General features: G+C 42.4%; 1 long non-coding RNA gene across 1 annotated transcript; it reads left to right on the top strand.

Moving 5' to 3' along the window:
- The first annotated feature begins 812 nt into the window (after nt 1-812).
- On the top strand, nt 813-9,958 carry LOC110348710 (uncharacterized). The gene is made up of 3 exons (XR_002394191.2): nt 813-1,068; nt 8,933-9,054; nt 9,259-9,958. It is a non-coding gene; the product is annotated as an uncharacterized LOC110348710 (long non-coding RNA).
- The last annotated feature ends 1,660 nt before the right edge of the window (nt 9,959-11,618 follow it).

Below are 11,618 nucleotides of genomic sequence, written 5' to 3'. Positions count from 1 at the left end.
TTTTGTCTTTGTAAAGTACATTCACACCCATCGCCCTCTCCATCTTCCCAAATATTCTCTGAGAGAGATGGGATCAGGTTAACTATTGATCATGTTGCAGATGAAGAAATAGAGGTCTGGCGAAGTACTTGGTCTCCCAGCCCATGTTCTTTTCCAATCTACTTACAGGACGTGCAGGCTGACTGTGAGGCTTATATTGTTTATTGCTGTGGAGAAAGCTGCTATTCCATCATGGCCCTGCATACCCTTTGGAATTGCAGCAAAAGCTGCCAAAGCAATAAGCTGAGAAGGGGTTAGTTTGGAGGCATGGACTCTGGGGACCTATCAATTTCATTAAGCCCTCCACTGAAAGGATGGTAAGTCAAAGGGCTAAATCCTTTGAATACCCACTTGGGACCAGTTGGAAATAGATCTTTCTTTATGCTTTGTAAGAAAAGAAGCCACCAACAGGGATCAGGGCTCATTTGGCTGGACTGAGCCATCAAAAACTAAGACTACAACCTTTATTCAAAAGTGTGGAATTGTAAGCCAGTTTCTTTACCTCTTTAAACCTCAGTTTCCTTTCATGCAAGGGATGACTGTGATAGTGTCTCTAACACAGGAGTGAGAGAGTCTGCCACATAATCTCCATCAACCAAAATTGGTATTGGTATCCAAATAGGAGAATTGCTATTTTCATAGCTACACTGTATGAAAGACTGATTTCACTACTGGCCCAAATTAATGACACCTTATGGCCACAGCCTTTGTGATGAGAAGTTCTAATCCCTTTCCATTCTGAATGTAGGCTGGCCTTGGATCTTGCTTTGCCCAATAAAATGTTGCGCAAAGTGGCTCTTTGTTAATTTCAAACCTGGTCTCCAGGCCTTTGAACTCTTTTGCTCGGCCACCACCCTTTGGAATATCCAGGCTAGCCGGCTGGAGGATGAGAATCATGTGGTGCACACACAGCTCGATTTCCTGAGGCCACCAGACCAGGATCAGCCATTGACTCGCAATCACATGGGTGAGCCTGGCCTACAATCAGCAGACAGCCTGCCTGACCCACATCTGACCTCAGGTCCATGAGTAAGTCCATCTGAGTCCAAAAGAGCTATGGAGCTGACTCTTAAAGACCCATGAGCAATTGGAAGTACTTATTGTTTAGGGCTTCGTTTGGGTGGAGTTTATTATGATCAATAGCTAACTGTTACACTAAAAGTTTTACATAGGCTAATCGAAGGAGGGTGGACAAGTTAGGTAGGACTATTTGGAAGTTTACTAACTATATTGCCAAATACTGAAAGCAGTAATGATGTTTTTATAGCCTTAAATTTAGTAATTGGTGTGTGGTAGGTCAGAGGAAACAGTGGAATAAAACACATATGGTTCCACATTCCTGCTTTACCTTTGACCAAATTTCTAAACCTTTCTCTGCTTCCATTTTCTTTGTAAAATAGAGATAATAATAGTTGATGGGAATGTTGTGAGGATAAAATAGGACATACAGAGTCTTTAGTACGGACCTGGAACATAACACTCAATAAATATTACGTTTCCTTCTCAATAGTGATGAATTAAATCTCTAAGGAACATCTCTCCACACCACCCTGAGGTTGCGGCAGGTCCTGTCCAGGACAGGACTTTTGCAAGCAGTTCATCTAAAACTTTGAAAACATAATTATAGTTATATGCATATTTTCTCTTCTTTTTTGAAAAAATTAAAAGTAACATATTTTGCTTTGTAACTCTAAATTTCTCCTAGGATAAAACTCCTGATTCAAAAAAAAACTGGATTGTGAGTAACAACTTAAAATTACAAGTTTTGTACTCTACTGCATTGAGGTTGCCCATTTTCTTACAAAGCAAATATGCACACTGTGCACTATGGTAAGAGAGGAGCGTAAATCTTTTTTGTTGTGAGTTGCAACAATTTACTTTGTATTTTGTTGAACTAGGAAGCAGAGAAATTGTCCAAAATATCTAAAGTGAGAAAACAATTGCCTATGTAGTTTCATGCAAAGGTTGAGCTCGACAGAAGACCTCAAAAGGAAACCAGAATCTGGTTTAATGTTCAGGAAGAGACTTCAGGGATCAGTTCCTTGCTGGTTTTCCACACTCACTGTTGTGTGTTCCTGGTGCAGAAAGAAAACTGGAGGAGGTGGGGAGTCAAGTGAGACTTCTTCCCCATTTAAAGAAGGCTGTGTCAACTTCTTGTTTCCCAGCAGAATTAAGCTATGTGAGCATTCATTCATTTTGTTGACTCTCAGTTGATTTAATTTAAAAAATAATAAAAATAGACTGGACCCTTTCCCCCAGACACTGGCCCTTGGGCTTTTGTTTAATCATGGCCATATTCTTGGAGTATGTGCTACCAGCCATATAGCTGTAAATGCCCATGAAACTCTGCACGTACTATCAAGGGAGTCAGACCCAGAAGACTATCAAGGAGCTCTGTGGGCCCAGATCACAGGTTCTGTTTTAGAGGAAGTAGTAAGTTTCTCAAGTCCCATTACTCACACAGATCAGATGTCAGCTTTTCATTCTTGTCTAGGACACTTATGTGTATTCATCCAGGAATCTCAATAAATGATCCAGAAAAGCACTGGATATTGTCACAAAATCCTCACCAGTGAGTTGTCTGCTTGAGGTGGCGACTCCTAGTGGGCTACAGAGAAACTGCGATCACACAGGTGTCTGGGCTGGGCTGCCTCCCTAATCCATTCAGCGCCCCTGGAGGTTCCTAAGCCCCACCATCCCCAGCCTAACTCCCTGACGACAGCAGTGTGGTCAAGGGCGAGCAGCTGGTGAACACCCCATCCAACAGTGAGTTCCCTCTGGGTTGGCTGATGTTTGGACTTTTCTGGTTGTTAAATAACATGAATTTCACCCCTGGCTGGAAGTGACAGAATACTAACGCTTTTATTGCACCTCTCCAACCCAGAGGAGGATCCACATTGGTCTGTCTCTCTGTCTCTCTCTTGCTCATATCTGGCCATCTCTACTTATCAGAGAACAGCAGAGATAGCTTTCTTTCTTTCTTTCTTTCTTTTTTTGGTACTGGGGATCGAACTCGGGACCTTCCGCTTTCAAGGCAGGTGGTGAAACTACTGAGCTAAATCCCCGGCCAGGATAGCTTTCAATCAATGTCATTTTATTTCAGGCCTATAGTGGAAACCAACCAGTGTCTCTGAACTGCAATTCAGAATTCCCAAGGGAGAGAATTTAGTTGGTCTACAATGGATCAGTGTCCATCTCTGGTTGCATCAGCTGTGGCTAGTGGGTCAGTCACATAATACAAGCATACCACTTAGCTGCCCCTGTGAGTAGGGCCAGGCTCTTGTCTGAGAAGGGCACTGTGGCAGGTGGCTTCTGAAATGGTCCCCAGAGCCCCCTGCTTTCTTGTGTTCACACCTCTGTGTAGTCCCCTCCCCTTCATTAAGCCTAGTGGACCTAGTGACTTGCTTCTAGTGACCAGATGATGGCCAAAGTGGTAAGATCCCACTTCCAAAATTAGGCTACAAGACTGTGACATCCCCCTTACTTAAACTCTTTCTAGTTCTTCTTCTGTGCTCTGATAAAGCAAGCTGCCATATGTGTCCTACGGTGAGGTCCATGTGGCAAAGGGCTGAGGGAGGCCTCAGCTCAAGGGCTGGCAAGGAACTAAATCCTGCGAAGCCCATGGGAGAGAGGATGGAAGTGGACCCCTCCCCAGTGGAGCCTCGAGATGACTTCAGCCTTGGCTGGCACCTTGGCTACAGCCTCATAAATGACTTGGAGGTGGAAGCCCCCTGCTAAGTTGTGCTTGAATTCCTAACCCAAGATAGAAACCGTGGGACAACAAATGTTTCAAGCCACTTTTACTCCATCTTTCCAGAATCCCATTCCCAAGCGACTGAATTTTGGACAGTTAGCAGCAGCTCTGGATAACTAACAGGCAACTCACGATTAGAGAGGCTCGAAGGCAGAGCCTGTGTCTTGTCCTTACTTTGTCATGTGCTAGCTGCGAGGTTTAGTGCAAGCTACATTCTCTTCTGCAAAATAGAAATAACAATAATAATGCAATTGGTGTGAGGACTAAATGAGAGCATACAAGCCCAGGACCTGCACTTAGTTTAGCTATATAAAATTAATAAATGCACCAATTAACCAATATTAATTACGACTAATTAATATTAACAATATCAGTAAAGTTTAGCTATTGTGACTGAGCCTTCATATCTCTGCTAACCCTGTCTACAAGGGTCAGTGGTGCCTCAGTTTCTTCTTCAAAGAAGTCTGGAGAGTTCCATGGCCATTACAGCAATGATATAGAAAGGGACATAAAATATTGAAACATCTCCTTGAAGTAAATGGCTACTTACAAAATGCAGAAAACGTTTCATTTTACTCATTGTGATCATATAGTAAAGAACATTTTCATATCCTGGAGAAGGCCAATAAAAACAGAACCAGTGCTCTCATAAATTCAAATATCAAAAAATATTTGAGTTTATGGAATGGAATTTGTTTTTGAAGTTTCCTTCCACAGAAAGGCATCCGGCAACCTTCTGTAGCCAATTATTTTGTGTATGGAAATGCCAGGGCACGATGCAGGTGGCCATCTATCATGGAGACAGAGCCTGGAGATGCAGCACACAGGAATAATCATTGACACTTAAAAGGTTTCTGCCTTCCAAGGCCAAAGCCCGTGATGTCAAGGGTTTGATGGGTTTTGTGTATTAATTCCAAGCACAACGCTCAGTGACTGTTTTTATTCCTCCTCGGATGCTGTTTTCTCCCACTGGAAGCTGTGGATCTGAGTGGCAGTGGGAGATGTTAGAGATGCAGATCTTCTACCCCACCCTACCTCCATCTTTCCCCCTCTCATCCCAAGGCTACTGCTCAGGCCTGGATTTCCTACCTACCATTGCTGTGCCCTGATTACAGGCCCCAGGGCCTCAGCCTACCTGCCCACTGAGCTGCTTCCTTCCAGTGCCTGGCTGCTGAGTGGGGAACAGCTTCCAGGCTGCCCATGTTTACTCTCCTAAAGGCATGCACAACCAAAGCCCTTTCTGTGTCCAGGGTGATGCTACCCCTTGCTGAGAAAACAAAGGGCAGCAGAAAGAGTAAACGAGAACTATGGTGGCCAGATATGTTTTCCATGAAATCCCAGGCTCACTGAGCAGGGTCACTGTGAAGCTGAGGTCATCTGGAGTCTGCTGAGGTCACCACACTTCATCTTCTCCCTTACCCTGATCTGGTCTTGTCAAAAGCCATCCTACATAAATTTTGGGGGAATAATCATTTCATAATTAAAATATGACTATAGCTGTTTAAGGCACAATGTCACCTTGCCCAAGAGCCAGCCATGGCATGCAGAAACATAACTCTGTTTTCCCTCTGGTCACAAGTTGAAGCCTCAATGGTCCCATGATACTGTGATGCTCAAGAGCAACAGAACATCAGCTGAAGACATCCTGGTTCTTTGAGAACCAAGTAGTAATAAAAAAAGAGAAAGATTTCATCTGGAGGGAGGACAACTTCTTTATTAGCTTGCTATCTGGTTCCACCTACTATTGTAAGAACACTGTCCTTACCACCTTCATCAATATAAGACCCTCATCAACAAAAGGATTATCGCTGCCCCCTAAGTCACTTGATACTCCCTCCAATTATTGTGTGTATCTAATAAATAATGGCAAGCTTGGAGTATCTTTCTCTCTGCCCACTCTGAGGCACTGTTCTCCTGGTCCCCTGTATGCTTTGAAATTACACAAGTCTCCATGTCTTTCTTTCTTTAAGCCTCACTGTGCCTGTTCTAGGCAGTCAGAAGATTGATTGCCCTCACCCTCTGATAGGTCTGAGGAGGCTGGGGAAAAATTGCTAGTTTCCCAGGTTCCTTTCTCTTTTTGTCTGTCTGTCTCTTTTTCTCTCCATATATACATATATATATATATATATTAATATATAAATGTATATGATATATATATTCACATGTCATTTAACAATGATGACATTCTGAGGAATGTCTAGTTAGGCAATTTCATCATTGTGTGAACATTATAGAATGTACTTACACAAAGTAGGCCGGCTATGACATTACCAGGTAATATAATCTACATGACCACCATCAGGTATGCAATCCAGTGTTAACTGAAAGTACTTCATATATTCGCTTCCAGAACTGCCCTCCCCAATCTTCAGTGAAATAAATGAGATGACGAACTTACTGATAACCAAACAAAGAAAGAAGTTGTCCTCATTCTATAAACTGAAAGGTATTCAAGAGGAAAAGCAGAAGATTTTAGTGTGACTTACTGAAGCTCCTTTATCACCTCTTTCCCCAAAAGTGATAGAAGGGAAGGAAATGAGTCACAAAACCCTGAGAATTCTTACAAATGAATACTCCTTGATTTGGATAGAAGAGGACAAAATTGAGAATACAGAATTTAGTGAAAAATCAGGGAAATCTCTCCAAGAACGTGTATGATTTCAATATCACTGTTGAGCCAGGAAAATCTGCCATGTGTCACCATTTATCAGGATCTCATGCTGATTCTTGGGACTGATTTAAAGCCTGAAGAACTCCCCTCCCCACCCACCCATCCATCCCAGAAAAAAGAACATTAGCAAACCCTTAGAAGACAGAGGCTTCAGGGAGTTTGCTAAGATTGGTTCAAGTTTATAGTCTTCAGACAATTAAAAAAAGGGGGGGGGCAAGTTGTAACTCCCAGGCCTCAAAATGTATCTGGAATGGAATAAAAATCCTCAATAAGGTTGGAAAGGTGTCAGTAAGAATTCACCTTCTTTCTGCCACAGCAAAAGGAAGAACTGGGTAGAGCTGTCCAGTTGAAGCATGAGCATGATGAAAAGAAGCAACATGGTAACTAAGCAAGCATCTGCAGGAGAATAAAAAAACGAGAAGATTTAAGCGAACATAGAGGTATAAAAGAAATGAAAGAACACAAGAAAAAAATAACCCAAGGAACCTAGGAAGAGTTCCTCTCAATTGCTTCAAGCTACAGAGGAAATTCACAAGGACATGAATTCAGTGAGTTAGGGACCAAAAGCAAAACAAAACAAAAACAAAATACTTCCATAATGAAATTCAACACACTAAAAGATGAATAAAGAGGTCAAGGAAAGAAGGACTAAAGCAACAATCCTTCCAAGGTGATCATAGAACAACTTCTACAAAATTATGAGGGAAAGACAGCATAAACGTCCTTTGAGAATAAGGAAAATATGTTGCATTTAAAATTTTTTCTATTGATATACATTAATTGTACATGTTAATGAGCCCATATTCTTTGTATCACATGCCCCCACTTGCCCATCTGCTTTCTGCTATGAGCTAAAGGAGTACAAAGCCCTCAACAGAAGCCAAGCCAGTGCCAGTGCCATGTTCTTGGATTTCCCAGCCTCCAGAATCATACTTTAAATTAAACCTCTATTCTTTATAAATTATCTAGTCTCAAGTATTCTGCTCTAGCAGTGCTGAATGTACCAAGACAGCAACCTAGTGAAGATATTGAGTAGGCAGTTGGATATAAGAGACTAGAAGTTAGGTATACATTGGGGGGTCAGAGTTGTATAGATGACATCCAGCTTTCATTCTGGATGGGATCACTCATGGAGTGAGTGTAGAGGACACAGCCAAGGAATGAGCCCTGGTTTACCTTGAGAGTAATAAATCAGGAAGAAAAGAAAAAATGAGGGAAGAAGACTCAGGTAAAAAGTCAGCGAGGAAGGAGGAAAACCAGGAGAAGGTAGTATCTGCGAATCCAGTGAAGGGCTGGTATCTGGAAGGAGTAAAAGATCAGCTGTGTCAAAATGAGATGAATCCTTATGATCTTCCCTACCATTAGCAATAAAGAAGCCATGAGTAACTTTGCCAAGTCCTCTTTCAGTGGAGTCATAGAGTTAAAAGCCTGATTGGAGGGAGTTTATGAGAGACAATTGGAAAGGAATCACAACAGCAAGTGTAGAGAAAATTTCCAGGAAGTTTTATTGCAAGCAGGCGATGAAGTGGGGTGGTAGCTGGCTAGAGTCAAGATAATTTCTCTTTAAAGATTGGACTGCCTATGGTGAGTAAAGGAGAAGAGAGTTAATTTATATCGGCAATTGGCCAGCTGGCTCTAGCTCAGTAGTGAATTCTGGGCTGGAAAAGTAAATTTGGGAATCTAGACTGCCACGAGATTAGATGAACTATCCCAGGAGAGTAGACTAGTAGAGCAGATAGCTTGGCAGAGAACTTGGAGGACACCGATACTTTAATAAATAGGCTGAGGTATTGGAGCCTAAGGAAGAATGACCCCATAGGAGGAAAACCAGATCTCACTGTCACCAAAGCTGCAGGAAGAGAATGTTTCAAGGAGAATGATCAGAGGGTTGAACAGAACCAGAAATTCGGTAAAGAGCAAAGACTTCTAAATCGTATGTAGTAACAGGAGGTTATTCAAAGTCTTCAATGAGACAGTTTCAGGGATACAATGGAAAAGAAACAAGTTTGTCATAAGTTGAGGAATTACTGGGAAATGATGAAGGGGGGATATAAGAACATAACCCTTTCAAGAGCTTTGGCTACAAAAGAGGTAAGGGAAGATAAGTTAACAATTAAAAGGACATCCAGGTTCAACAGAATAGTTTCTAGGATGGTAGAGGCATGCATGTCTGTGAAAAGTTTACAGGAGAGAATGAAGTGGGCAGAAGGAGGGGAAGGAGGAGAAGGAAGAAGAGGAGGAGGAAGGGAGAGAGAGAGAGAGAGAGAGAGTATACAACAATGAGTGATAGTTGATAAATCAGGTTTCCTGCAAAGAGAGAAAAAGCTAGGACCCAGAAAGAACTAGAATCTTTGACCTACTCCATTATGACAGAAAGAATAAGAAAATGAACAGAGATGTAGATAGGTTTGTGGTATGTGGCAGAATTCAGAATTCTCTTGATGGCTTCTGTTTCCTTTTGGAAGTAGGAGGTGAGGTCATCTCCTGACAAGTGAAAGGACGATGGGGCAGGAATATGAGAAGAGTGGAAGAAGTTTGAAATGTTCCCTGTGAAGGAAAAAAGAGTAGTCTTTTGGAGATACAGAAGGAGGTAAGGGGAATGGCAAGGAGATATTTATTCTACTTTCTTCTCTATCCATCACACCGAGGAAATGGACCTGTTTTTTTCTTCTTCATGTTACGAGTGTTCAAAATGAGTGATCAAAGAGGGTGTGGATAAATTGGACTTTGATTTCTCTATGTCTTTTAAGATCTATTGTCAATAAATTTCTTATTCCTTCTCATCTCATTGCAGAAGCCAGTTCTTTTTGAGCCTTCCTAATTTCCTTGGTTTGGTACTATGAAGAGAGGTTTGGTACTTTGAAGAGATTATGGATTTAACTCCAACAGACACTTGTGGAAAGAATGGAATTAGAACCCTGAGATTTGGCTTGAGGCAGAAAGGTTGCTCAATGAAGAAACTGGACATGTAGGGGTGTCTGTTTACCATCTTCTACACCAAAAGCCCACAAACTGCTGCCTAATTTTGTAGTCAAGTTTTACTGTAATATATTTATGTCCTTTTGTTTTCATATCATCTATACCTTCTTTCCAGTAACATCAGAGTTGACTGGCCTGCAAAACTGAAAATGTTTACTATCTGACCTATGTTTGTCTTCTATTATGATGATAATAAAATGCCTAAGTGGGGTACATATAAAGAAAAATGTGTTTAGATCACAGTTTTGGAGGCTGACAATCTAAACAGCACAGCCCTGGTTTTGGCCAGGGGCTCCCCTGGCTGCAGAGTGTCACAGGGAAAGAGCATGTGAGAGGGATCGATCACCTGCAAAGCAGGAAACCGAAGTCAGGGTCCCATGGGAACTATCTAATCCCTTCCCCAGTGGCCTAACAACCTCCTCCTAGCCATCATCTCTTTCAGGTCCCCACCACTTCTAATACCACCACACTGGGGACCAAGATTCCCACATGAACTCTGGGGGGAGGGGGGCAAACCACAGCCAAACTATACTTTGTCCTTTAGAGAAAATATTTTTCAATTTCTGTTCTAGAGGAAAGATAGGAAAGCTCTGGAGAATGGATACCTTTGTGAGAAATCCCAACTTCTGAGTATGTTTCTTTTTCTGCAAAGTAAGGACACCATTCATTAAATCATTCTTTCATTTAGCAAACATTTATTGATTGCTTACTATATGCCAGAATCAGGGTATGCAGTGATCAATAAGATCTAACCTTGTCCTTTCAGAGCTCACAGTCTAATAGCAGAGACAGATGGGTAAACAATAGTTGGAATGCTTAGAGATGAATGTTATGTGTGTGCAGGTGGCATGAAGGGGAGGGGTGGCACTTAGCTGAATGCGTCTGGGAAGGGATCATCAGCAGGGCTGGGGATGAAATCAGTCAGTGACTGTTGTGGCATGAGTACAGACCAAAAGCTAGTGAAGCGGGGGTGGTTCTGGAAAGCATCAAGATAGAAGGGATAAGTGAAGGGTGATGAAAAAGGAGCACTGAGAGAGGCAAAAGGCAAATCAGGGTATCACTCCACAACCCTACCCTTGACACCCCTCTCTAGCCTATTATTACCCTCCCATTGAGTCCAGATGTGGATTCACAATCTGTCTCAACAGAGCTCGGTGGGCAGCCACCATCCATCAGTTGCAATTGGCCCTGAGATGAAACCTATTGGTTATCCTCTATCTTAATATATGTACAGTACCAGCAATTTGTTAACTATAAAGCATCTTCCAAATGTATCATGGCATTAATATCAATCATTGCTAAGATAAGATGAAATTAAAACCTAGTGGGCAGTGAAGCTCAGCCGGTCCCAGCACCTAGAATGAAGCTCCCCCGCCTCCATCCCAGGCTCCTAGGGCAGTGAAGCTGAGCCGGTCCCAGCACCCAGAAGGAAGCTCCCCGCCTCCATCCCAGGCTCCTAGGGCAGAGAAGCTCAGCTGGTCCCAGCACCTGGAAGGAAGCTCCCCGGCTCCATCCCAGGCTCCTAGGGCAGTGGAGCTCAGCTGGTCCCAGCACCTGGAAGGAAGCTCCCCAGCTCCATCCCAAGCTCCTAGGGCTGAGAAGCTGGGCTGCATGGGTGCCAGAAGCACCCCCCGCCCCGTGTAAATGAGAAGACACATAAACAAGCCTCAAAAACAGACTTCCAGATCACCTACAGCAACCCCAAAGGGAAATGAGATGGAACAATCTGATACTCAACCACCTGGACTCTCTGAACTGGCAACAAAAGAGGATCTGGGAAAAATGAAATCAGAAATAATTACTCAGATAACAGCAAAGATTTTGCTCATGGTGCAAGACATGATTAACAAATCTAGAGAGGACACAGATAAAAAAATAGAGGATCTAAGGAACATGATGGAATCTCAACATAGGAAACAAATGGAATCCATAAAACAGATACAAACAGATTTCCAAGAGATTAAAAACTCCATCGAAAGTCTGCACAGCAGAATGAACCAATGTGAGGATAGAATTTCACATATAGAAGATAAGATTGCAATTAGTGACTAGGAAAAGAAAAATTGCTTTAAAATTGTAAGGGAACATGAGAAAACAATCCAGCAGCTGCCAGACGATGCAAAGAAGAATAACATAAGACTGACTGGAGTCAATGAAGAAACAGGAGAGAGTGCA

This window comes from Heterocephalus glaber, unplaced genomic scaffold (assembly GCF_053883595.1).
Source record: "Heterocephalus glaber isolate CG9 unplaced genomic scaffold, H.glaber_assembly_v1.0 deba00000071, whole genome shotgun sequence".
Lineage (NCBI taxonomy): Eukaryota > Metazoa > Chordata > Mammalia > Rodentia > Bathyergidae > Heterocephalus > Heterocephalus glaber.
This window is presented reverse-complemented; position numbering and strand designations above follow the sequence as displayed.